This window comes from Trachypithecus francoisi, unplaced genomic scaffold (assembly GCF_009764315.1).
Source record: "Trachypithecus francoisi isolate TF-2019V2 unplaced genomic scaffold, Tfra_2.0 Lachesis_group0, whole genome shotgun sequence".
Taxonomy (NCBI): Eukaryota; Metazoa; Chordata; class Mammalia; order Primates; family Cercopithecidae; genus Trachypithecus; species Trachypithecus francoisi.
The window spans coordinates 25,292,497-25,318,356 of record NW_022681453.1 but is presented as its reverse complement, the minus strand read 5'-3'; the positions used below and the strand labels follow the sequence as shown (position 1 = coordinate 25,318,356).

Below are 25,860 nucleotides of genomic sequence, written 5' to 3'. Positions count from 1 at the left end.
ACCCAGTTTAGTCTAGTGTTGTCTTTTTAAAAATGCAGTGTTTCACATTAAGCCTTCCCTTTTACTTTATTGAGAGTCTAAGGAAAGTGCAGGATGTCATTTGTGCTATCCTGTAATAAACTCTTTCCTTAAAGATTTTTTAAAACCAACCACGCTCTCTCAAAATTAGGAGTGCTGTTTCTCAAGATGCTCAAGGCTTTTGCTATTCACATGGGCTTGTTGCAGTTATAGATGTGTCGCCCTCAGAGACTGGGAATGAGTTCCTATTAAAGACCACTGTTTGGCCGGGGCAGGTTTACGGTTGACTGCTTCCTCACACCAAAATTCAGCCATTTCTTTCCTTTGTGCTAAAAAAACATTGAACTTTATTTCCAGTAAAGTCTACTTTACTCAAAGCATATCCTCCAAGTTAGTTTCTAGCCTTTTAGTCTTGTGATTGCGTGTTACCTACATTATTTTATTAGAGTCCCTTACAGACAGTTTCATTAGTTTAACTTGAATTATTATCTTCTACCTAATTACATGGCTTTTCTTTCTTTCATTTTACTCCACTCCAGATTTAAGGGCCAAGATATGTAAAGTTAATATTGGTCATTTTTCAGAGTAAGTTAAAATGTCAAAAAGTGACAAGTTGTTATTCTTACAGGGTACCAGGGAAACAACAGAGACAAAACCTCCATCTTTTATTCATAAGTCCAGAGAGACTACGAGGGCGCAGGCAGGCCTGTGTGCCCGGCGTTTGTTCAGCTTTCAGGACTGGGCCTCCTCCCCTGCTGGCCATGAAATGTCATGCCGAGATGTAATAGTGGGACATTCAGCATCCAGAGAATGGTCCGCAGAGATTCAACTTTGCTTTTCATTTTCTTTTCTGGCACCGAGTCCACAGTCCCCTCTGTGGCCTGACAGTGAAAGGCCAGAAAGCAGCAATTTAGATGCTGGCAGAAATGGTGTGCAGCCTCTGCCCAGCGGGCCGGAGCTCCTGGGCTGGAATGCATGCTGGACACAAAGGTCGGGTGAGGGTATGCTTTGGTGGGAGGCAGGGGGCAGCTTGCCTTTGCTTGGTCTCGTTTGCTCTGGTCACAGCTGAGAAAGTTCTCATTTCTATGGCTATGCTACCTTTAGTTTTGTAGAAGAGGGAGTGCAAGGTGCTTTTGATTTCAGAAATTGCTCAGGGTTAACCATTTTTGTGTAGAGGGAGGCACTGGGGGCACAGTGCTGAGGCTGCGCAGCTCCCCAGGCTCTGACATTTCCTTTGGATGAAGAAAACATAGACAGCATTTGCTAAACAAGCCTAGACTTTGATTTAGAGCAGTGGTTTTTGATTGGGGGAATTTGGGGAGTTTCTTTCTTTCTTTTTTTTTTTTTTTTTGAGACAGGGTCTCTATCAACCAGTCTTGAGTGCAGTGGCGTGATCACAGCTTACTGCACCCTTAACCTTGATTTGGGGAATTTCTGGAGACATTTTTGGTTGTCACAGCTAGGGTAGGCTGCTACTGGCAGTCAATGAGAAAGGCTCAGGGATGCTGCTAAACATCCTGAAATGCACAAGTCAGCCCTCCATGACAAATTACCTGGCCCAAAATGTAGATAGCGCTGAGACTGAGAAACCCTAATTTAGGGGTCCCATCTTAGTATTTTGATTTCTCAGCCCTCTTAGCCTCATAACACTTTTCAGCTTCCTATCTGTTTAACAGAAGCTGCTGGTTCTATAAATCTGCACTCAGGATGAATTTCCATGAAACTCTCCAAGACATATGATTAAACTATTGTGGTGCTCCTTGAAGATATGCCCTGAATGCAACTACTATTTTAAATGCAAAAGACAATTTTTTGCCATAATTTGATCAAAGTAGCATAACCTGTGCCTCTGTTTTTGTTAGTCACTGATGGTCTGTGGATAACATTACATTTTTTCAGCATGAAACCCAACACTTCAAATCCCTAAAGCAGTCTCAAATTTATGGTTAATAAAAGCATTTATTGTACTGGATGTCATCTGTTATATCACTCTGGGGCTAGAAACTGGCAAGCAGTGGACAGGAAATATTTTCGTTTCAAATCGCTTCAATCTTATGGTCTAGGGGCAAAAGTGTCTGATTTCAGGAAAGCCGCAGTGAATAGCATAGTAATGAATGCATTTTTAGTTGATTAAGCAGGCATTCTCTCCCTTTCAAACAATCTTCCCTCTTTGGCTTGGAGGGGCTAAATAAACATGTAATATTAAATGATAGCATTTCTTGTGTTGGCCGTGCCTTTTCTTTGATCATCTTAAACTTTTCAAAGTGTTTTCCAGGAATCCTCAGCATAGCAGGAGCAAGCCAGAAGAGAATGGCTAAACTTAAGTTTTGCCCCCCTTCGTAATTGTTTACTTTCTGAGCGGAGGAGGTTTTCTGAGAAGATGCTGATTCTTCTGAATTCCTCTTTAAAAATGGAATTTGGTACCTCACCCTTGGGGTCATGAATTTAGAAGGAAAAAATATTTTGAGTTTTTGTTTGTTTGTTTTCAAAAAGTCTGCAATTTTATTGTAATTTGAGTCCCGATCTCTCACATCCATCAAGTAAATAGGGTGAGGAGAGTTCCATCCAGAGGAAATCTGGTGAGGCGATGACATATCCAGGACAGCGTACCTTTCGTCCTGGCAGCCCAGTGCCTTTGAACATGTTATCTAAGTCATCACTTCCCAGCAAGCCTCGGAGGTAGACGATTATTTCTGATGTGGTTCCCTTTTTTCCAGATGAGGATTCCATGGCACAAAGAGCCAGGAAGGGATTAAGATGAGAGTCCATGTGACTCAGAGAGGCCTCTCTCCGCCAGAAACCGGAGCTGCAGAGTTCTTACCCTGCCCGTGCCCCCAGCAGTTGGACTTGCCCTGCCTTCCAAGCACCCTGTCTCAGATGGATGGCTGCCATGTGCAACAAAGCAACTAATGGGGGGTGGAAAGAGAGCGAGACTAGACAGCACTTTGGAGATAATTAAATTAAACTCAGATTAGGCAATTACCCCAAAGATTCCCAAACCTGGCCAAACACCAGAATCACCTGAGGAGCATTCTTGGCGTGGGGGGAGATTCCGGGCCTCACCCCAGACCTGCTTAAGTGGGATTTCCAGGGGAAGGCCAGGAATCCAAGTTTTTTAAAAAGCTGCCAGATTAGTGATTGCCAGGGTTTTGGAGGGATGGAGGGAGGGCTTGACTACAAAGGGGCAGTACAAGGGAAGTTTTTGGGATGATGGGACTGTTCTGTATACTGATTATAGTGGTGGATACATACATATATATGCATATACCTTGTGGACCTATACACCAAAAACTATCAATTGTACTGTCTGTAAATAAAAATAAATATGCTGACCAGGTGAACCTGAGTTATCTCGGTGTCAGTTGAGGTGACCTGTGGTGCCTGGTGACAGCTGGGAATAGTTGCCCAGCTGTGAGAGAGTGTCACCTGTTATTACAGAGGCAGGCGTGGGCAGGTGCTGAGCTCTTTAGCCCAGTGCTATCCAACAGAACTTTCTGTGACAAAAAATATTCTTTCCAGCACTGTTCAATTCAGTAACCATCAACCACTTTTGGCTACTGAGTACCTGAAATGTGGCTGACACAACTAAGGAACTGAATTTTTATTTTATTTTATTTATTTATTTATTTTTTGAGACGGAGTCTCGCTCTGTCGCCCAGGCTGGAGTGCAGTGGCCAGATCTCAGCTCACTGCAAGCTCCGCTTCCTGGGTTTATGCCATTCTCCTGCCTCAGCCTCCCGAGTAGCTCGGACTACAGGTGCCTGCTACCTCACCTGGCTAGTTTTTTTTTTTGTAGTTTTTAGTAGAGATAGGGTTTCACCGTGTTAGCCAGGATGGTCTCGATCTCCTGACCTCGTGGTCCGCCCGTCTCGGCCTCCCAAAGTGCTGGGATTACAGGCTTGAGCCACCGCGCCCGGCTGAATTTTTAATTTTACTTAAACTTATTTAAATTTAAATCGCCACACGTGGCTAGAGGCTATCCTATTGGACAGCTCACCCTCAAAGGCAGACATGGTGGTATCATGGAGCTTTGGCTCTGTGCAGGATGCACACCGTGGTGCTTTATGCTTGCGGGACAATAGTAAGTCATCCCAAACATAGGGTAAAATGGAAAATTGATAGGACTTACCAATATGGGTGAGTAAGTACAGAGAAGAAGGAACCTTGGGATGAAGACTGACCTGAGATCTGCCCAGGCAGAGGACAATCCTGCTGAGTGAAGGAGTCTGCTTTTTTTTATTTTTTATTTTTTTGAGATGGAGTTTTGCTCTTATCCTCCAGGCTGGAGTGTAATGGCATGATTTCAGCTCACATCAACTTCTGCCTCCTGGGTTCAAGCGATTCTCCTGCCTCAGCCTCCCAAGTAGCTGGGATGACGGACAAGTGCCACCACGCCCAGCTAATTTTTGTATTTTTAGTAGAGGCGGGGTTTCACCATGTTGGCCAGGCTGGTCTCTAACTCCTGACCTCAGATGATCCACCCGCCTCGACCTCACAAAGTGCTAGGACTACAGGCGTGAGCCACCATGCCTGGCCAGGAATCTGCTTTTTCTTTTCCAAAGATAGCACCATCTTTGGCCCACTTCTTTCCCCCACCTTTCAACCTTGTTCATTTTAAAAGGTGCAGAGGTTAGTTGGGATGCTCTTGAATTATGCTCCCATTCTTCTGCAGTGATAGGATATACAGAAAGCCATCCGAGGGGCCAGGTGAGCCCAGTGCAGAGGGTGTTCTGGGCTTCACTGGGCCCACCTGCCTCCCTAGACAGAGTGTGATGAAGAACCTGTGTGAGCATATTGTATTCCTTTTTGGGGAAGGAGGGCATATAAAAAAGGCAATTAGGCATAAACTTCCTGCTTTATGCTTTGAGCATATGACCTTTACCTTGGCTTGTGTTCAGATGCTCCTAAACCGACCTCCTCTACCCCCATTGATTTATGTTATCTTAGTGTTACTTTTCCAAATGTGTTATAAAAGAATGAGATTCAGGGAGTGTGGACTTTTATTAGTACAAACCAAATGGTGGCAGAAAGAATGTTCCAATTTGTAAACGTATGTGTTCTTAAATAAATTTGCTAAATGGGTAACAAAAAATTTTGTGAGCTATGGGCTTATAACTGGAGGTTTTGTTAATCTGATTTAAAAATAGGACTGACTTGAAAGCGTAAAAGCGGGGAGGTGGCTTTAAAATTAGTGGGTCTTCTTTTCTTTTTTCTTTCTTTTTGTTTTTTTTGAGATAGAGCCTCACTCTGTTGCCCAGGCTGGAGTGCAGTAGTGCCATCTTGGGTCACCGCAACCTCCGCCTTCCGGGTTCAAGCAATTCTCCTGCCTCAGCCTCCTTAGTAGCTGAGATTACAGGCGCGTGCCACCACGCCCAACAAATTTTTGTATTTTTAGTAGAGATGGGATTTCACCATGTTGGTCAGGCTGGTCTCGAACTCCTGACCTAGTGATCTGCGCCCTCCCCCGCTCCAAGCCTCCCAAAGTGCTGGGATTACAGGTATGAGCCACCATGCCTGACATTCTTTATTTTTTATATGAAAACTTGACTTCCTTAGATCAGGAAGAAAACATTCTGGATGGATCATAGCATCTCTAAAGAGAGTTTCCTTGTGTTGCCTTTACAAATTGGTTACTTCAACCTTACAAGAAAAACGAAGTTTACTGAGTATTAAGCTCCATTACATACTGATTCTTCTACCCTTGAACACACAAACAGATGTTGTTGCATAGCTACTATAATCACTGTACGTGTTTTATTTATTTATGGTTATTTTTTACTTATGTTTGTTTTCCAAAGATATTTCCATGTATTGATGTAGTCTACAGACATGTCACTTTTAGTGGCCATATGATATGTTCATGTTGTAAGCTCCCCTCCCCTTTTTGCCAGTCCTCACCCCACATTTGATGAAGCATTTGGGTTGTTTTCAAGTTATTACTGTTACAAAGCTGCTATGAACATCTTCATACAGATGGGTTTCCTGCCCCTCTCCCTTGATGTTTTGGTTTATTTCCTTGGCATTTATTCCCCAAAGTGAAATTACTGGGTCAAAGGATTTGTGGCTCTCATTATATACATGTTTACCAGCTTGTCCTGTATAATGACTGAACCAGTTTACTGGGAGGAATTGTGTTTTGAGAAAAGAATAGGTTTGTTTCATGAATCTTAGCTCCACCATTTGCTACCATTTATTTAGACCTTGGGCAAATATTTCCTTGAGGCTATTTCTTCATCTGTAAAATGTGTTATTAATAGTTCATCTCCCAGGGTTGTTGGTTGTTTTAGGATGTAAGCAAGATACTGTTTTTAAAACATCCAGCTCTGTGCCTGGCCACATGGTAACTGCTTTAGTGACTGGCTGCAGTCTTTTTATCAGCAGTATACATGTACTCATTCTTCTCCATCCTAATAATATTGATGTTTATCAGCCGGGTGGGTCAAGCCTATGATCCCATCACTTTGGGAGGCCAAGGTGGACGAATCACCTGAGGTCAGGAGTTTGAGACCAGCTTGACCAATGTGGTGAAACCCTGTCTCTACTAAAAATACACACACACACAAAAAGAAAAATTAGCCAGGCATGGTGGGCAGGCACCTGTAATGCCAGCTGCTCAGGAAGCTGAGGCAGGATAATTGCTTGAACCCAGGAGGCATAGGTTACAGTGAGTCAAGATTGCGCCATTGCACTCCAGTCTGTGCAACAGAGACTCCATCTCAAAAAAAAACCTCTCTCACACACACAAAATATTGTTTATATATATATTTTTTTTCTTTCTTTCTTTCTTTTTTTTTTTTTTTTTTTGAGATGGCGTCTCACTCTGTTGCCCAGGATGGAGTGCAATGGCATAATCTTGGCTCACCGCAGCCTCCGCCTCCTGGGTTCAAGTGATTCTCCTGCTTCAGCCTCCCGAGTAGCTGAGATTATAGGCATGCACCATCACGCTCAGCTAATTTTGTATTTTTAGTAGAGATGGGGTTTCTCCATGTTGATCAGGCTGGTCTCGAACTCCAAACCGCAGGTGATCTGCCTGCCTTGGCCTTCCAAAGTGCTGGGATAATAGGCATGAGCCACCACACCCAGCCCCATTTATAATTTTTCTTTGCCTTTGTTATTTTGGTGATGGCTTATACTTGTTTGATTTTGGATTTATTAGAGAAGGACTAAATCTTTCATCTGGTGATTTACCTTCTGAGTATGTTTTAGTGCCTTTCAGTCTAGTAATATTAAAGTTGGTGTGGGCGAAATGTTGCTTAGTAGAGAGTGTTCGGGAAGATGTTTTAAGTGAATAAATAAGAATTTAAAATAATTATTGATTAGTAAGTCTAAGAATTGATTAGTGAGTCTTCCTGACTTACCAGCATATTATGAAAATAATTGAATCTGAATATTATCATGGAAATTCTATTTGTACTGCCAATTTGGTCAGCAAACCTTTGTTCCTTTGTGTGTATGTGTGTGTGTGTGTGCGCATGTGCGTGTGTGAGAGAGTATGTGTGTGTGTGCGCACTTGCATGAGAGAGTATGTGTGTGTGTGTGTGCACGTGTACTTTCCCCAAAGCTTTTGGATTGATCACACATTACCCATAAAGAAAATATATGTTAACTGTGTTTTATTGGAGTTTTTAAAACATCCTGATCTTGGGCTAGGAACCACCCTGGTTAGGCTGTCACATTGAGGTCACTGTGATGTGTGTGATGAGAGCATCTCAGGCTGACTGCTTGTGACTATGGACAGGGCAGGTGACCCATATAACTGTCAGTTTCCTTACTACCTGTAAAATGGGACAGTTAGACTAGAATTATTAAGATTTTAACTATTATTTTGGTTGAGGTGATTTGAACCTTTAATTCGGAGGGTGTAATTGTCCTGTCCTACCCACTCCGTGTCCTTATTGAGTTGCCCACCTCTTTTGCCACCTAGACTCTTGCCCCTTGCACCTGGGTGTCTGTTTTTCATCTCACTTGGGAAATAACACCCAACCGATGGCCATTGTTGCAGACCTTTCTCTAATACAAGAAAAGCATTTGTCCTACATATAGTTTTTATTTTTTAAATTGAGACACATCTTTATTTTTGCAAAATGTGGCCTGTCGGCTCTGCGGGTCACTTTTGATGAGCCTGTGTTGCTTGCATACATGGAGGGTGCCCACGTCTCCACCTGCCTCCATCCTTCACATTTCATGTGTGCTCACCTAGCTCATCCACATGGCCAAAGACCCGGTGCATCTCCCAATTTTTAACATCAACACTATTTTTAATGATTGATTACAACCCATTTAGTCTTCTGGGCCAGGAGCTTTTAGGGCCCAATCAATCACTGAATCCATAAACAAGGGGACGGCCTCAGATTCCCTGGGAGCTTTGAATCACACTGGAGTGTCGACAGTCCCAGAGGCCTTTCTGTCAGCCACTGTCTGGGTTGGAGAGGATTTGGGTACTGTGCTAGGTGTTGGCGAGGGTGGAAGAAAGGCAGCCAAAGATATAGAAATTGTTTGTTTGACAGTTGATCTGCATATGGGTAATTGCAGAACCGAGTCGTTGATTTTTTACCCTCTTTACTCCCATTTACACCAAGCTGTCTTCTTCAGAATAGTGATACACGCATACACACGCCTACACCTTCCTTACCTGTTTTTAAAAATGACTCCTTCCTGGGAACCCCAACATGAAGCAGATAAGGGTGCAGCAGCTCTGTCTGAAGGCAGTGGGGAGAAGGACCCTGACTGAGCCCTGCCCCACCCACAGGTCCTTGCCCCTCATGCAGGCATTGCTATTCTGTGGGTTTCCCTCTCAGTCCAAGAACACTTATCCTGAGTGATTGTCTACCTGCCCTGGTTGAAGTGGCATTGCTTTAGCAAGTCCTCTGGGAAGATCCCTGGATATGATAAGAACATTTTGGGAAATGTAAAAGCAATTACTTCCCCTCCACAAGGGTGAGTCTGGGACTACCCTTAATACACCAGAGTGAAGATCCTGGACTTAAGAGTACATGGGTGGGTGGACTTAAAGGGACCAGGGAGACAGAGAAGATAAAAGCAGAGATAAACTTTAAGAAATAAGGTTATGGCTTGCACTGGCATCCTGTTGTGGGCAGGAGAGGAGCCAAGAATGCCTGATAGGCTGTCAGGAAGATGGACACCTCCACAAGGTCTGTGACACAAGCCAGAGGAGGAAGAGACGGTGAGCAGCTAGGGAAGAGGTCACTCATTCAGAGACCAAAAGGGCAACCGTGTGTGATAACAGGCCCTAGAGCATAAGGGCACCAACAAGGCTGACTTGATGAAATGCCTTATCTCCAGGGCTCACACCCTCTGGAAGCACACTGAGCTTAGACAGGAGTGATGACAAGTTGTTTTGGGAAGGGACTGTGGTTGAAACCAGCGCCTCTACCTGCAGCAGTGGCAGAGCAAAGGATGTCTTAATCCTCTGCAGAAAGGACTGAGATGTGCATGGTATGTGCAGCTCATACCTCTGAATATCCTCACCTCAAATAAAGCTTGCTTGTGAACACCTTCTAAGAGTCTTTATCCAACACCCCATGATTTGGCAGTTCCTCTTCTGTGGCTTATACCTCATGGTCGTCTGCCAGCAGAAAGCTGGACCCGCTGGTCAATCCTTTATGCTTGCAGGAGCCTTTGAGGTTCTCCCCAATGCTGGTCACTCATTGCATGAATGTTCATATCCTTAGGTGGCACACTGCTGCTATGAGGACAGGAGGAAAGGAAGGGAAGAAGAGGGGCTCTCTTCCTTGGAGTACACTCATTACTAGGGGCTCTTTGCCCTCATTCTGCCCTGGGCTGATTGAAGCTTCAGCCACCTTTGCATAAAGCTTTTGGCTCCTGGTGAGAACATCTTGAAATGGGCCTAATATCTGTGGAAATTGATAAAGGAGACCAGTGGCGTGGACTGTTTCCATGATTCTGATGTGCCTCTTGCCCCTGTAGGTACAGAAATATTTAACTCCAGATAATTGACTCGAGTTGTAATGCTGTGTTCTAATTTGGAAACTTGAAGCTGGCCACTTCCACAAGGTGACCCTCTCGCCTAGTCTTCACTCAGAAAACCCAGGTGTGTCTCTTCCACCTGAATGTCACTGCCCTAGGCACATGGCACTCGTCTTCCTAGGGCCTGGCCTGGACTCTGCACATCCTGGGAGTTCTATGAAGAAGGGCAGGATTACCCTATTGAGTGCAGATATTCCTCTCACTCACGGTGAGGGCTTTGGGTTAAAGTGGTTTATGTGGGGCCAGCATTTTTGGGTGCATATGAAGCCTAGGGGATTTGTGACTTAGCAGATTTGTGTGTAAGCACAGCTTCCCAGCCTCCTGCCTACTTCTGATAGTGGTACTGGCAGCCTTCAAGGACTGAGGCTGTAGACCCTGGAGATGTTCCTCGCACTCTAGGGAGGCAGTAGCAGGGCACCTTCAGGACGGGCTCCTCTGAGGGAGTCCCTGTTTTTACTTCATCACTGATGAGAATGACGTAGCCTTTGTGGAGATTGTCAAGGTAGAGTGGAGATAGGTCCCTCCAGCACTGAGACAGTTTTGTGCCTGTGCAAACAAAACACTTCAAAAAGGATACTGCCCCTGCCTCCATCCTGGTGTAAGGTGGCAGAAGGAAGCAGTGGCTGACAGCGGAGTTAAACACACTTTAAGGTAGGTCAAATTTTTGACATACCGTTTTCCTCTGCCGTACCAGCAGCTGCTCTCTACTTTGAAAGGGGGCTTAGCTACTCATATAAACTTTGGTTTGTGATAATGTAAACTATTATTAGGATTATCTTTTTATTCATAATATATGCCTGATTCTCTGTCTATTTATGCTCCGTTTGAAACACTCATTTACCTTCAAAACTCAGTGCCAGCATCAGCCCCTCTGAAAATGAAGGGAAACTTTATAACAGACTATTTAAATCTCTCTGTGGTTAAAAAGGACTCTGGGAATGAAGTCATTGGGTTGAGGAAGCTTCAAATCTCAGCAAAGCTTCCAGGTTAAAACTGGGATGTGATGTTGACAAAACATTCCAGTTTAAAGGTTTTTTTTTTTGTTTTTTAAATGAAGGTTTGGCCGGACGCGGTGGCTCAAGCCTGTAATCCTAGCACTTTGGGAGGCCGAGACGGGCGGATCACGAGGTCAGGAGATCGAGACCATCCTGACTAACACGGTGAAACCCCGTCTCTACTAAAAACTACAAAAAACTAGCCGGGCGAGGTGGCGGCGCCTGTAGTCCCAGCTACTCGGGAGGCTGAGGCAGGAGAATGGCGTGAACCCGGGAGGCGGAGCTTGCAGTGAGCTGAGATCCGGCCACAGCACTCCAGCCTGGGTGACAGCGCGAGACTCCGTCTCAAAAAAAAAAAAAAAAAAAAAAAAATGAAGGTTTATCCCCAGGGTGGTTGTTTTCATAAAGAAATGCTTGATTCTCAGTTGAGAACTTTTGGCCTTCAAAGTCTCTTCTTCCCCACCCCCCACCCCCCCCCCCCCCCCACACACACAACTTTTCATCACCACCTGGTGGAACCATTTGTCACCGAGGATGTTCTGGAAGTTAGAGAAGTTCCTGATGCTCAGGTTGGCGACACCAACACCGCGGTCAGCCAGGCCCTGTCTCCCTGCCAGGAGGCCAGAGTGGAGGAGGTCAGACTGGGCGGTTGGAGGGGGAGGGATGTCACACACTTCTGCCTCAGGTGCTCCTGCATTGTCAGTGGAGAGCAGGTTAGTGGGTGAGCCAAGAAAAACCAATAACTGTTTCAATTTTTAATAAGATGTCTCTCCTACCCTTTGTTTCTCCCTCCACTTCTCCCCAAAAGAAAGAACAGAGTGAATTTTTAAGCACATCTGGACACTGTTTTTGTAAAACTTTTACCCTGAATTCCCAGAAGGAATGTATTGGCTCCCATTTTTCCAAGCAAAAACTGAAATGATTCCTTTGTTTATAAGTACTGTGCTTGCATATTTTAATAAAACAGTAAAGAAAGGAATTGCACTGGTTTGAAAATCTTTAGCTAGGCCAAAGCATTGCCCTTTATGCCTCTCTTGAAGTCTTTGAGAGGTGCTAAAAGTTTATGGTTGGTTATTTTTGGTGTCAGTGGGAAAGGGAGAGTTAGGAAGGCTCCATGTGTCCCTGTTTGAATTTTTTTTTTCCTGTGGCTATTAGAGCATTCAGGCTATGGGGCAGGGGCTGTTCTTGGTCCTTGTTCCTCGGTTCTGCTTCCTCTACCATGCAGTGCCCTCGTGGTGAAAACCGTGCAGATACAATCAGATAACAGTGTTCCAGATCTGAGAGCCCAAGGGCTGCGGTGGAAGACAGAATCCATCTTTTCCTTATCAGATAGTGTTTGTTTTTCTCTTACGTGATTCTTCTGTAAGCCTATTGTTGCCAAGAAAATGAGGTTGATCTTTCATTACTACCAATCTTATTAGGATATTGGCATGATGTTCTAGTATGGGGAGAATAGCAAAAGAAACTTAGAATGTCAAGCTTTTTTTTTTTTCTCCCAGAAATGTTTATTATAACAAATATTAAATAATAACATTTAGCAGTTTGTGTATACAGATAATGTACAAAAAATTGACCTTCAAAAATTTCTAATCTGAAGTGACAAATAATTAATGTTTAATAATCACTAGTTGTTCTGCTCAGGATTATGTTCAATTGTATATAGTATTTTTAATTCAAAAAATACATTAGAGAACAAAGAGTATTTTAATGTTTATTCCATCCCTCAGAAATGAAAACTGCTAACATTGCAAAAAATAGCTACATATTCCCTGAAAAATAAGTCTTGAGTGTCAAGTTTTAAAGATGAAATACAGAGGCATTTGCTATTTTGGGGAACTTGTAAGATGACATGGTTCTGTTCAGACCAGTGGTTATAGAAGTTCTTTTTTATGACCTCAAAAGTTATGTTTTTAAATTAAAGTTATGTTGTCAGGAAAACATCAGTGTAGTGTGGTTAAGTTACGAGGGTTGGCTAGGTGCTGTGGCTCACGTCTGTAATCCCAACACATTGGGAGTCTGAGGCAGGAGGATTGCTTGAGCCCAGGAGTTTCAGACTAACCAGGGCAACATAGCAAGGCCCCATCTCTACAAAGAGTGAAATTTTAAAAATTAGTCAGGCATGGTGGTACACGCCTGTAGTTCTCCCAGCTCCTTAGAAGGCTGAAGCAGAGCATTGTTTGAGCCCAGGAGTTCAAGGCTGCAGTAAGCCATGATTGTACCACTGTACTCCAGCCTGGGCAACAGAGTGAGACCTTGTCTCCAATTTAAAAATAAAAGTTATGAAGGTCAGTCACAGTTCTGCTACTGCATAATAAATGTTCATTAGTGATAAGCATTGAACCAGTGTAATAGTTACTGTTTCCTAAAATATTACTTTCCCTAGACCTGTTGTGGGTGTCTGGAAAAAAACTCTAGAGGTGTAATATTCCCATAGGAGACCTCATCTCAGAGATCAATCACATTTCAGAGATGAACCACACCTCAGCTTTTCCACCCTACTTTTGAGAAAGAAAGTTGTTAGCCGTGATGCCAAAACTGACCCACTAAACCTTTCGGGGCTATGGCTGTACATCTGTCAAATGGCAGCAAATGCTGAATAATGTCCAAAACAGGATGGTCTGAAAATTAATGCTTGTATTAGTGCCCTCATGCAAACATTCACCATTTTTGTGAGCTTTGAACAAAAATGGTTTGCCTGAATTGAAATCTTAATTCGATAATTTTGAGTCCTACTGATACTGTTCTAGCCAATCTTTTGAACTTTTATTTCTCTTTGAGTTCTGGGAAATTGCCAGTTATTCTAAATGCTAGCTCTTAGACTAGTTGGTTAGGAGTATCTGGTTTAAAAAAATGACCTGATTTAGGGTGCGGTAGCTCATGCCTGTAATCCCAGCACTTTGGGAGGCCGAGGCGGGTGGATCACGAGGTCAGGAGATCAAGACCATCCTGGCTAACATGGTGAAACTCCGTCTCTACTAAAAATAGAAAAAATTAGCCGGGCATGGTGGTGGGTGCCTGTAGTCCCAGCTACTTGGGAGGCTGAGGCAGGAGAATGGTGTGAACCTGAGAGGTGGAGCTTGCAGTGAGCCGAGATTGCGCCACCGCACTCCAGCTGTGGCGACAGAGCAAGACTCCATCTCAAAAAAAAAAAAAAAGACCTGATTTGAAGCTCGTAGTTCAGTGTTGGTAGTCTACATTTTCCATGTAGCATTGTTTCAAAAACAGCAAAAAAGGTATATTTTAACAGTGGTTCAAATTGTGAAGTGCTGAGCAGATCTTGGGGAACATCATGACATGGGTTCTCTGTGTTCTTCTCCATAATGTGGGAGATTAGAGGGCTCTCTGGCAGAATTGTGAGCTCTGAGCACAGCCTTGCCTCCAGAGTGCCCGACTCGGTATCTGTACGCAGAAGCCTGACAGTGAACTAGCAGTCTTTTCAGTACCTTTTTCCAGTGCCAGTGGCAGGTTTGTTTTTGTTTTTTTTTTTTAAGTTTCAAACATATGAAAACATTTGATTTAAGTGGTCCTAATAATATGTTTTCTATTTTTCCTGTAAAACCAGGAGTTGAGTTTGAATGACAGCAGAAAACTCAGGAATTAATATGGAGGAACTATTTTAAATGATCTAGCAATATAATTATTTGCTCAGAGATTTGTGTAATCAAAAAGGTTTTCGGCCAGGGGAAGTGGCTTACACCTGTAATCCTAGCACTTTTGGAGGGAGGCTGAGGTAGGTGGATCACCTGAGGTCAGGAGTTCGAGGCCAGCCTGGCCAACATGGTGAAACCCTGTCTCTACTAAAAATACAAAAGTTAGGCCGGGCGCGGTGGCTCAAGCCTGTAATCCCAGCACTTTGGGAGGCCGAGGCGGGTGGATCACGAGGCCAGGAGATCGAGACCCTCCTGGCTAACACGGTGAAACCCCGTCTCTACTAAAAATAGAAAAAACTAGCCGGGCGCGGTGGCGGGCGCCTGTAGTCCCAGCTACTGGGAGGCTGAGGTGGGAGAATGGCGGGAACCCGGGAGGCGGAGCTTGCAGTGAGCCGAGATCGCGCCACTGCACTCCAGCCTGGGCGACAGAGCGAGACTCCGTCTCAAAAAAAAATAAAAATAAAAATAAAAAAAAATAAAAATACAAAAGTTAACTGGGCGTGGTGGCACATGCCTGTACTCCCAGCTACCTGGGAGGCTGAGGCAGGAGAATCACTGGAACCGGGAGGCGGAGGCTGCAGTGAGCTGAGATCATGCCACTGCACTCCAGCCCGGGAGACAGAGCAAGACCCCATCTCAAAAAAAAAAAAAAAAGGAAGTTTTCATTGCATGTACCCCATAAATAATATACACTTATGTGTATATATAATATTCACATTCAAATTCACATTCAGTTCAAAATTACACAAAAATTCAAAATAAAAAAATTTAAACAAAGGAAAAAGTTTAAAAAGCATTTAAAAAGATGGTTTTCATGTTGAAAACATCCTTCTTGACATTCTTTTACTTGTAGCCTGTTTAATATTCTTTATTTTAAGTATATTTCATTTTCCTACCTTGCCAACCTCACTTTTTCAATCTTCTTTTTCCTCCATATGTGCCCTAACTGTGGGTAGTCTCACAAAGCCTAATTCCTGGCTTTTTGTTATTTTTTACACTTTCTGTTAATTTTGTATACCTCTTATGAATTAGCCTATCTGTCCTTAAGGTTCTGTGGCATACCTTCATACATGACTTCCTGCTTTTTAATCCTTGATTTCTCCCCTCCCCCCAAAATATATGATATTGTAAAAAGATAGTAGGCACCTCATTTTCACTGTTTTTCTGCAGCCTACTTTTTAAAAAAAGACCCTCTTTCCCCAGAGGGAAAAAAAGTTCTCTCTTTTTTTTTTTTGAGATGGAGTTTTGCTCCTGTTGCCCAGGCTGTAGTGCAATGGCGCGATCTTGGCTTACTGCAACCTCTGCCTCCCGGGTTCAAGTTATTCTCCTGCCTCAGCCTCCTGAGTAGCTGTGATTACAGGCATGCGCCACCATGCCCAGCTAATTTTTTGAATTTTTTTAGTAGAGACGGGGTTTCTTCATGTTGTTCAGGCTGGTCTCAAACTCCCAACCTCAGGTGATCCGCCTGCCTTGGCCTCCCAAAGTGCTGGGATTACAGGTGTGAGCCGCCACGCCTGGGCCCCAGTGTTCTCGTTATTACCTTAAAATCACTATCTTCCGACTTCCCCAAATAACAGCCTGAAAGTCACCTTTGAATATTTCATCATCACCTCTGTATTACATTTGTCACCAAGTCCTGCTATTTTTTCCTTAAAAATGCCTCTCAGACCTGTCCTTTGATCCTCATCAGTACATTGCCATCCCTGTCATGTTACATACGGACTGCTGCAGTTGCTGACTATCTGGTCTGCCTCACTCCAGTCTTCCACCCTCTAGTCTCTAGTTCTTCCTGCATATGTGGCTCTAACACTGTTTGTTGTTATCATTCCTTTTCTGGTTCAGTTTCCTTCAATTTTTTTTTTGTTTATTTGTTTGTGTTGTTTTTACTTTTTTCTTTATTGTGTTGGAATATACATAACATAAAATTTACCATTTTAACCATTTTAAGTGTACAGTTCAAAGATTTTTAAGTAAATTCACAATGTTTTGCAACCATCACCACCATCCACCTGTAGAACTTTTTCACCTTCCTAAATGGAAATTCCATGCCCATTAAAAAATAACTCGCCATTTTCCTCTCCCCACAGCCCCTGGCTATCTCTATTCATGTCTGTATGAATTTGACTGCTCTAAATACCTCATATAAATGTAGTCATACAGTATTGTCCTTTTGTCCTTTTGTGCCAATGTCACATTTTTAAAGATTGTTTTTAGTGGTCTTGATCTGTAGGGAAGTTGATGAAGATTTGGTAAAAGCTAACAAAGGGCCTTTGCTTTGAGTCTTCTTACCTCTTTAGTATTTAGTGAGCGCTGTCTGGAAGCATGACACTGGTTTATTCTGAGTACAGACAGGAAAGTTAAGGTGTATAAGAGCAACCGGGGAAGGTTAGAGACTCCCAACTTAGGCCTCTGTGGCACTAACCTAACACCAAAAGTTTTTTTGTCATGGAGGGAAGAGAAGTGAAAACTGGAAGTGGCTGGTGACCAGGACTCACCTTCCTCCTTCTTAAATACCTTCCATCTGTATTAGGGGCAGGGAATCAATTTCCATCTTAAAATGGATATGTGTTTTGAGACCCCAGCTCCAGTCTTCTGTTTTGTGTCACTTCTGCTCTCCAGGCCGTGGGGTTTGACTCATCCCATCTGTTCAATTCTTGAGTCCTTTGGATTCATCCTTTGAAGCTGCTGTTTCATTGCCTCTTTCTTCTTCCTTATCTCCCTACCTACCCCATTGCCACCTTGGCCTGTATCAGAGACCTTTTCCCTGTGCTTCTGTCTGCCAAATCTAGGCTTGTGCTCACATCTCTAAGGACCACTATATTTGGATCTTGTCTGTCTCCAAGATGTACCACATGCAAAGCTGAACCCACTTGGCCATTTCAGCCCTATGGTGCCCATCTTTTCAGGCCATTTGGAGGTGTCTAACACAGAAGCAATGAGGGCATGTTGGTCACTTCCAGGGATGTGGCAAGTGTTTATTCTGATGACCAGAAAGGCTCTATGTCATCCCTGAGAAACAGCAACCATTTCTAGAATGCTTAGCATGTGTTGGGCACTGGGTTGTACAGTTGGTAGCACAAGCTTCTGGGTCTGCATATTTGCTTGAAAGAATCTTCCTTCCCCTCCCCAATCCCAAAGCTTGACATGCCTCCTCTGAAGACGCTTCTCTGGCTAGCCTTCCTCTGTTCAACTACCCCTTCTCTGAAATCTTATTACACATAGAGCTCAGTGGCATAACTTAGCCCATTCATTCTAGGCAGCGTAACCTTATCTACTGTAGTTTTGTGTCTTTTAGCTTTGTTTTCCAAAACTAATTGTAAACACCTAGAGGCAGGGGTCTGGTTTAGCCTTATTCTCACTCAAAATGGCTTTCCCAAGTGCAAAAGCATATTTCGAGCTCTTGAGACATCTGGTTGATAAATCCTGGGGCATTTGCAGAGGTTTTTCATGAATAAATAAGGAGGAGAGAATGTCAGGGTATAGTTAAATACTGCTTTTAGATCAGCTAAGTTTTTTTTTTGTTTTTTTTTTTTTTGGGCAGGATGGGGGCGCGGGAGGGATAGACAGAGCTTTGCTCTGTTGCCCAGGCTGGAGTGCGGTGGTGCAGTCACTGCATCCTCAACCTCCTGGTCTCAAGAGATCCTCCTCAGTAGCTGGGACTACAGGCGTGTGCCACCACACCCAGCTAATTGTTCGTATTTTTCATAGAGACGTGTGTGCTACCACACCCAGCTAATTGTTCGTATTTGTCATAGAGACGGGGTCTATGAGATGGAGTCCAGGCTGGTCTTGAATTCCTGGTTTCAAGCATTCCTCCTGCCTTGGCCTCCCAAAATGCTGGGATTACAGGTGGGAGCCACCGTGCCTGACCAGGCTGTTTTTGAGGCAGAGCTCATTCTTTCTTCTTCAACACCTGGGCTACATATGTGTTGTGATTCTAATCACAAAATGGAATTTACCATTTTTTACCAGCAAGTGGTTTTTATCTCCTGAGCTTGGTCTGTAAAATCAAGCCGCCCTGACTCTCTGGAAAGAGTTGGAGGTCTTAGGTTTCCACATGGCTGTAATGTGATTATTTTGCTGGAGAGAGGAAGACATTGTCATCTGCTTCCTGGATTTGCCAGTTTCCCTTTTAATTTTACACAGTTCTGTTATTCACTGGCGAGCAGTCATCTAATCATAAAATCCCCTACATTTATGTAATTTTAAAGAAACATACAGGATAAATTATAGTAATATAGGAGCTTCTTGTGGGCCTTGTCTGCCTTCAGCTGTGAATGTGTTCCCTGAGAATCCACTTGTTTTTGAACACATTCCCCTTCACCTTCAGGTACAGTCTGTGATATGTGTGGTGATCAGTCTTTTTAGATTCACAGTATCTTCTCAGCAACTGGTGCAGAATCCGCATTCTCCTCATCCAAGTTACCTTCCCTGGCATTTGGGCATTGGCTGCACCCTTTCGCTTACCTATGCCCACGTGCATGCCCTTCCAGCGGGCCAAGGTGTTTTCCCGGCATCAAGCCTGGGAATGGACAGTCACAGGTTTGCAGATGATCAACCCATCTTTGATCAGCTTCTGGATCTGCTGATGGGAGTTGGCACTGGCAATTTCATTGGTCTTACTGGGGTCCAACCAGACCTTCTTCTTGCCACAGCAGAAGACACTAGAGGCGAGCCTCTTCTGAAATCTGAGCATACTCATGGCTGTGGCCGCAGCAGCGAAAGCAATGAGCTCCCCGATTCTTAACCAGAACCTTTGGACCTTGCTTTTTTTTAAAAAAAATTAATCACTGCTTTTAATCTTTTCTGGTTAGCTTCTGTTTCATGCTAACTTCATGACAAAATATTATAGGTTTCTAATTTAATTCACCCTATTACTTTGATTTGGTCAACATTTCTCCATGGGAAGCCTTAATGAAGGGGCAAGACACATTGATTTCTTCCTGTTGACAGGTGAAGGGACAAGGTTGTGTGTGCTGTTTGCTTGCCTCAGCCCTATAGGAGAGGAATGGGAACTCACCACCAGGCCCACTTCATCAGGAGTGGAAATATGCTCCTACCTGCTGTTCCATTTGCTGTGTCTGCCTCACAATGGATTTGCTTTATAACTGACCTCTCTATCCCACTCCTTGCCAGAAATCCTTGGAGAGGGAGTGCAGGGAGACCTTAATTCCTGGGAACACCCCACTGCCTTCTTCACCCACAAAAAAACATTTATCAAAATCTAAAATTGACCAAGACATCAATACTTCATTTTTACATCATTCTTTGCCTTCTCAGAATGACATTTTAGCGGTTCAAGGAAATTAAAACAAAGCTGAATACTCCTTGGCAAACATAATTATTTCCTGGCCTAAATGTCACACAATGATTTAATTGGTATGTCATTGTGTGTATGTGTGTTTGCATGTGTGTGTGTGCTTTAATGGAAATTCCATGTGGTGTCTTTGGGAAATTAGGAAAGAGAGTCTTCTAGATTTATTGCTTATAGTTTAAGAACAGACTGCTGGCTCCCATCCAAATAGTAGGGAGATGTAAAGTTATAGGGATCATTAGTGTTTGAATATATCCTTCCGATTGCCTGCTATTTTAAAATTAGTTTGGCAAAAGGTAAAAGTCAGAACTGACAGTGAAATTTTTTACCCTTTGAAACTTGTAACATTCATCAAAATAAACTTGTGGGGGACTTGGCATCATGTAAGCGATGGTGTCCTTTGCTTTATACCAACATCTTAATTTTGAAGCTGAACGAGTTTTGCTGTGGCTGAAGTAGGAGTCAGAGACATAGATTATTCATTTTGGAAAGCTGGAATTTTGGATTATCCTTCATAGTGGCTCATGCGCAGATATTGTAAAATATATCCAAAACCTAACTCAGTTTTTTGTGTTGACCACAAATACCATACTCTGCAAAGGCAGTTGAGTAGGAGTGGGAAAATCAGCTGTTTTCTTCATCCAGTGGGTATTATGAGTATTTTCCTCCACACTCAGTGATGAAAAAAAAAAAAGGAATAAGAATTAGCCATATCCTAGTTCACTTTTTATCTTGATTCAGTGCAACTGACTTGGCTGCACACATGACTGTTGTCACCTGTGATCTGAAAAGTGATAGATACCGCTCTCTGGATGGGTTTATGTGCTCAACAGCATAAGTGGTTGCCTTTCATGTTTCTACTTTGTAAAGTTCATGAGTCCCAACATCTTGGACAAAGTGTTCAGTTACTGAGTTGTAACAAATACTGCCTATAAAGGATTACAGTTGGATGGCATTAATCCAAGAATTCTATTTTAAATGGAGATTTTACATCAACCGCTTCCCTCCCCCATTAGAACCTTTTGTTTGTTTGTTTTTGTTTTGTTTTTGAGATGGAGTCTTACTCTGTCACCCAGGCTGGAGTGCAGTGGTGCGATCTCGGCTCACTGCAACCTCCGCCTCCTAGGTTCCAACAGTTCTCCTGCCTCAGCCTCCCGAGTAGCTGGGATTACAGGTGGATGCCACCACGCCTGGCTAAATTATTTTTTGTATTTTTAGCCATGTTGGCCAGGCTGGTCTTGAACTCCTCACCTTGTGATCCCGGCTTCGGCCTCCCAAAGTGCTGGGATTACAAATGTGAGCCACTGCGCCCGGCCCTCGTTTTGTTTTTGAGACAGTGTCTTGCTCTGTCACCCAGTCTGGAGTATGGTGGTGTGATTTCGGATCACTACAGTCTCAACCTCCTTGGCTCAAGCGATCCCCCTGCCTCAGCCTCCCGAGTAGCTGGGACTACAGGTGTGTGGGACTACAGGTGTGTACCACCACGCCTGGCTAATATTTTTGTACTTTTTGTAGAAATGGGTTTCACCATTTTGCCCAGGCTGGTCTTAAACTCCTGGGCTCGAGCAATCCGCTGGCCTCTGCCAAAATGCTGGGATTACACGTTTGAGCCACTGTGGCTGGCCTGAATTTTGTTTTTAATCACCAAAGTAAAACCACTCTCTATTATTCAACAGACATGGCTTTAAGGTATCAAGCTATTGAGTGGAGCTGGACTGTAAGGCAGGTGAGAGGTCTGGGGGCTTCAGGGGTCCAGAAGCCTCCCGAAAATACCGTGTGCCAATGTGTGTGCACACATGCACCACAGTTCTCCCCCAGATAAAAAGCTACGACTCTTGGTAATGAGGGGTAAATGAGAGCAAAGTGATTTTGGCCTTGGTGGTGATAGTATTGCCAAGAGGGATGATGGTAGGATTGCAGCTATATAGCAACTCACACTCACCCCATTTTCAGATCTCACCAGTGTTTTTCTGAAGGCCTCAGGATACCATTCAAACCTTCAAAGTCCTTGCATCTTGAGGCCAACTTTGCACTTCAGTCCATGAACACAGGAACAGAGTGCGCCTGTGGTTGATGGGCACTGGGCTGGGTGTGGCACAGCCTGGGACTTTCACCTTTCTTTGTTTCACCCTACTTAAGGCAAGACAGTGGTTACACAGCCATTGTAACCAGTGGGCACTCAGCGAGTGTGAGTTGCATGTTTATACTGAAAGGTTCTAGGAAATCAGGTTTGGAGGCTCTTTCTGCAGAAAGGCAGTGCTGCTTGCCCAGCATTGAGACTTGATATTTCTCCCAAGTAACTCGGATTCCCACAGCTTGGGGAGAACCAAGCCAGTTGAGAGTGGTGGGCTGGAGGAGCAGCTGAGGTGGGAGGGGGTGGAGGAGGAGAAGCTTGTTCACATGCTTGTTAACATTTGAGGGTCTTTGACAAAGGAAGTCTAATGCCTTGCCCCGGTCAGCCGGCGATTGCCCCCCGGGAGGCCCCGTTGTGCACAGGAAGTCAGACACTAATGATGTTAGCAAGGGGACAAAGGCGCCTGGCCCGGGAAGGGTCTAATTGCTGTGTCCGGCTCCCAGGCGGCCGGCCTCAAGCTGGAGGGGGCTGGGCAGGATGCGCTAAGTGTTAACACCTGGAGCCAGCACTGCTGACTTCCTGGTGCTTTTTTGTTGTTGTTGGCTGTGTGGCTGGGCACACATACCGACAACACACACACTCAAAGGCACTCAGAAACCCTGGCTGCATCTCAGGGGGATGTTTCAGGACTTGCTGTCTAAGAGACTAGATGGAAATGGTTTGATCAGGAGGTCACACCGTGAGTGTCACCCCTGGGCCGGGCAGGGCCATGAAACAGGAGGCCTTACCCTCTCCTCCCATCTGCCCGTCAAAGCTTGGTGACTGTGGCTTCACCTCTGGGCTGATTTCTTCCCTCTCCCCTGGAAAGCTTCTGGGAAAGGCCAGACCTTGCAGAGAGAGGCAGATACTTATTAGAAGAGTCATTCTGGCTTTAGCTTGGAATATTCTAGTCAGAATGAATGGGAGAATATTCACTCCTGGGGGACAGAACCAGCTGGGGTCACCTAAGGGTGGTTATGGTATATGTGTGGATATTTCATATGTTGCTATCTGAATCCACACCTGGAGAGGTCAGTTGGAGGGTCTGCATCCCAGGGAACTGGCAAAGCCAAGATGATTTCTAGGTGGGGTCTCGGGATTTTTTGCGTCTAAATGTGGCTTTGGACCTGGGGGCCTGTGAACCCCTCAGAGGCCCTTGGGTGGCCTTCATGAGCTCTGGGAGCCTCCCAAAATCGTGTATGAAAAGTCTCTGGGGAAAATTGGGAAAGGATTATTTTTCACAGGATTCTCCAAAGGTTCTAGTAACCTTTTCCTCTTAACAAAAACAGGGTCATCAGAAATTAAAAGCAAATACACCCTGCATTGGCCAGTAGCCCTGCAGGGTGGCATGAGAGGTTCAGTTCAGCAAGGGCAAGGCTACCTGGAGCCTGAGGTGGGCTACCAATGGCTGGCAGTTTTGAGCATAGGTTGACTCACTTGGATTTTTGCAGCTAGAGAACAGGAGAGTTTAAAAGGATGCTTGAAGCCTGTCTCCTTCCTAGAGAAAGTTGGGGAAAGCCACGAATTTTGAAAAAGGGCCTAATGCTGACTTACTGCGTCCCACTGTTATTTTAAGGAGGTTTTTCTGTCTGAGACCACCATGCGGACAGACTTAATCGGCTGACAGAAGGGGTTGCCTTGCTTTCTAGCATGTCCTGTAATGTTTCCATTAACACTGAAACCTAAAAGGACGGCCTTCCATAATTTCCAAATACGCGAAATCCACCTTGAAGGAAGCATGTGTGTGGGGCTTGCCGGGGACCTGTTGGGGTGGAGGAGCCTGGGTCCCCATGGCAACGTCACAATCCCCCATTTCTACAGGCATTTGTGCTGTAAAAGCAGAATTCCAGATGTGACATAGTATTTGGAGACTCAGTCCCCGGGCCTCGGAAACAGTGGTATTTGAAGTCGGCACAATTCGGTGCACCTCTCTGTGTGGTCCTAAGGCTTTTCATTAGTAGTTGTGTTTTGATCTGAACATTTCCTCTCAGCTTAGGCATAACAATCATGTTTATAGCTTTAAGTTTTCCTCTATTGTCTAATCACTATTTTGCCCTCATAGGAAGAGACTTTTTGGGCTTCTGGAGTGAAGCCTTTGTAACTGTTCTTTCACAGCTAAGTGAGAGTGAGTCAGTAGCCGATTTGCTGGGTGGGTATTTGGGTGGTTGGTTGTTTGATTCCTCTTTGTACCCAGTATTTATGGAAAAAGCATACACAGACACAGTTAATCTGAGTCTGTGTATGCTTTTTAAACTACAGATGGGTTGACTATTACCTTAAAGATGCCAGTTCTCTAACATGCGGTTCTCATTTGAGTGGATGGGAGTGGTGCGCGAAGCAGAGGGAAAGGTCTGGCTCTCCGTCCAGAGGCATGTTTTATAGCTTGTCTCTAACATTTTCGGAATTGGAAAAATGGAACAATCCTGTCTATTTGTGAGTATCAGCCATGGGAGAACACACGGCCCAGATCCTTAACAGACTAATTGGAAAAAGTACTTGAGTTTTTGCTTTGTGAAAACTAAGGAGACTGCACAACTTTGTTTTGCCTTGTTTTTAAACCCAGGGAGAAAGTTTGCTTGTGTGCGTTGCGTGTGTATGCGTCTGTGTTGATATCTCTGGGCTTTAGCTGCATGGCTGGTTCCAGTGGCAAAGCAATAAGAAAATCATAAAGTCAGGCGCGGGGAAGGACATTTAAAAATATATGCAGTTCCATTCGGGCCACTGTCATTTAGAGAAGTTGCTGTCAGAGAAACAACTCACGCCAGTGTCCTAACACATCTTCATCTTTAGTGAATGGATTTCCGGGGGCAGAGTGAGTGGAGGGGTGGGACAGTGAAAAGAAATTTGGATGAAAACTAGAGCTCTCAGTTTGATAAGCAGGACACATGGTCACTTGGCATGGGTCGGCCTCATGTTAGAGCTCAGAAACAATTGTCCCTTCAGCTTTCCTTTGGAGAGCGTGAAATTAGGAACATGTGTGTGCTGATTAGCAACATGTCAGAGATGAATCATGATTACGGCTTTGGTCTGGTGCACAGGCCATGCTCTGGAGTAGTGATTTCCTACCCCCCCAAGGAAATCTCTTTAATTAGCTTAAGATCTCCGGGTCTTTTTGGGCCAATGTGGTAATTGCTGGTGGGAACCCAGCAGCACTCCCCCAGAGCTTGTGTGTTCCTTGCTACGCATCTAAGACCTCACCTCCAAATCAGACTGCTGGCATCCTTCATTTCTGAAGTTGGTTGCATCTCAATTTGAGAGGGAGAGAGAGAGAACAGCTCCTGGGAATGTGGAGGGAATATCTTGAATAGATCCAGGCCGGCTTTTGATTTATTTTCCCTGTGTTTAGGGTTCACCAGCATTCTCTTCAGCTTACATCACCTGGGGCTTCTCTGCCTTTGCCGACTTTTTGTTGTTGTTAAAGGTTTGATCTGAAGTAAGTGGGGTCTGTCTTTGTTTATGAAACCATCTGAACTGGCATGGAGTCAAATGGCCCCATATTCTGCTTCGTCTCACCTTTCTCATATCCATTGGTCAGAGACAAAGATGTTAGTCCCATTGTACATTTTAAGCCTCACAGCACTGTCTGCTATGTTACACACTGGAAGCCCAAGATAGAGAATATGTTATAGAAAAACAGAAAGTATGGCCGGGCCTGGTGGCTCACGCCTGTAATCCCAGCACTTTGGGAGGTCAAGGTGGGCGGATCTCTTGAGATCAGGAGTTCAAGACCAGGCTTACCAATATGGGGAAACACCTGTCTCT

General features: G+C 44.3%; 1 protein-coding gene across 1 annotated transcript in view; it reads left to right on the top strand.

Annotated features, from left to right (window-relative positions):
• The window catches only part of IL17RD (interleukin 17 receptor D), a 76,186-nt gene that overhangs the window by 12,235 nt on the left and 38,091 nt on the right, over window positions 1-25,860 (top strand). The window lies entirely within an intron of this gene.